Consider the following 2,367-nt stretch of genomic DNA (forward strand, 5'->3'; position numbering starts at 1 on the left):
GACTCCTTCCTGAGCCACCACTCATCCTGTTCATCCTCTAACTTGTTCCTCTAGACCTCCTGACACTTTTATTTCTACCTCCCTTAAGGAATTATCTTCTACCTTGCATCAATTTTTTTATATTTTCTCAGAATTTAAGTTCTTTTTCTCATCCATCTTTCTATGCCAAACAGTGTTGAACTACAGTGTTTTATACCTAAGATGGAGAACATGCACAATCTGCAAATGTTTAATATGACCTTAATGACAAAGTCTTTATAAATAAAAGTTAGGCTGCTAGGATTGCCTTAACCCACAATATCAGTATATTATTCAATGAAATATTTGGGATCCTACATATCAGAGAAGGAGCCCCGGTGGCACAGAGGTTAAAGTGCTTGCCTGCCAACCGAAAGGTCCAGTTTGAACCAAGCAGCTGCTCCATGGGAGGAAGATGCAGCAGCCTGCTTCTGTAAAGGCATACAGCCTTGGAAACCCTATTGGGTAGTTCTACTCTGCCCTATAGGATTGCTATGAGTCAGAATCAACTCCACAGCAACGGGTTTGGGTTTCTGGTTTTTATAACTCGTAGCAAGATGCTTCCAATCAAAGTACACTAAAAGTATCATGAGGCCTGCAACCCTAAACCTTCCAATCAGTGGATTGTTTTATGGGTCATTCCTAGTATGGCATACTTCTTTTTCTGCAGTGTTAGCTTCCTATTCAACCTACATCAAATCTAAGATACATTTTCGGCCACTTATAGGCATTCTACGGATTACTAAGGAGCCCTGGTGGCACAGTGGGTAAAGTGCTTGGCTGCTAAACAAAAGGTTAGCAGTTTGAATCCACAAAGCAGCTCTGTGGGAGAAAGACGTAGCCAACTGCTCCAGTAAAGATTACAGCCTAAGAAACCCTATGGGGCTGTTCTGCTCTATCACACAGGGTTGCTATTAATCTGAACTGAGATAATGGCACACCAACAACATGGATTACTGACAGCTGCTGTACTGCCTAGTTCACTGGGAACTCAGCTGCCCTGATTTCTGAGGCACTGCAAGAAATCAGACCACAGTCCCAATCTACTTGGGCAACATGATATTCCATAGGCAAGGATCCCTCTCCAGCTCACTCCACTGGGTCAGAGAACTCCCCCTACATTGTTACTATGATCGACAAATCCATTAGGCAGATTATCAGTGCATATCCTGCTTCTTTGGCATCAGTGATTTGAGAATTCACTGTGGGTGGGAACACCTCATCTGTTGGTGCGTAAATAGGAGCTTTGTGATTAACCTGAAATTATATGCAAAACCCATCTATGACATTCTTTTACATTTTCCTTGGAAGAAGGTCCATTGTCTTCACCATATTCTAAAAGATTTCATAAAGAAAAAAGGTTAAGAATCCACTCTACAGTTTTCAGTAGTTTCCTCTAATAATCGTATAGTAAACACATTATTTAAATTAAAACAAAATCTAAGACATGATAGTCAAATTCTTTCTGCATATATTAGTAGCTGAAATCTAAAGGGATCAGCTTAAATATACTGACAATTTAACAACGAGTAAGGCAAAACTGCAAATTAAATCAACAAAAATTAGGTAGATCAATTTATTTGTATATTTCACAATCTTAGAAGGGCTGTTTGACAAATTCAGCATTTCTACGAACTCTATAGGCATGTTCAACAAAAGGCATAACTCTTGGCCCTTTCAGTACAGGTAAAGCGTCCTGCTGCATAACAAATAATAGAGATGCAGTAACATAGTTGAGGGCATAAATATTAGATGTTTTCTTACAACTGCTATTTAGTTGATAAATAACATTAATATAAACATACATTAGTTGCTATCATGACCACCAGTGATTTGCAGAATAAAATCCATAGGCCTACCTACTTAAACGACTGAAACCAGTGTAACAGCACTAAAATTGCTGTTTTTATCCTTAGGTTAGCAATCCAAATGAGATTTCTTTGATCCCAATTTTATAAGATGTGGAAGGGAGTTTGGGAAGACTGGCAGTGCATGCTGAGTTGTACAGTGAGACAATGGCTCACATTAGTCATAATCCAGATTGGGATAGTGTTTTAGAAAATTAAAGATTTTTCCTTCATTGTGGTTATCAGGGAGGATATTAAGGGTTGATAATTCATCTGCCCTAAATGCCATTCAGTAAGTGCCATCAGTGGGCTTAAGGGATGAGAGAGGGTAAGGTAAAATGAAATGAAAGAAGGAAAATGAAAAATTGAAGAAAAATGTCTGAACGTTGGGTTATATGAAAAGGCCACCAGAGAAACTGCCTTAGTTGCCACTCAGAAGTGCTCTCCCCATTGGCTACCTGTGTCCGGATTACCAAACACCAAGTTTAGAGCACAACCTGAG

This window comes from Elephas maximus, chromosome 12 (assembly GCF_024166365.1).
Source record: "Elephas maximus indicus isolate mEleMax1 chromosome 12, mEleMax1 primary haplotype, whole genome shotgun sequence".
Lineage (NCBI taxonomy): Eukaryota > Metazoa > Chordata > Mammalia > Proboscidea > Elephantidae > Elephas > Elephas maximus.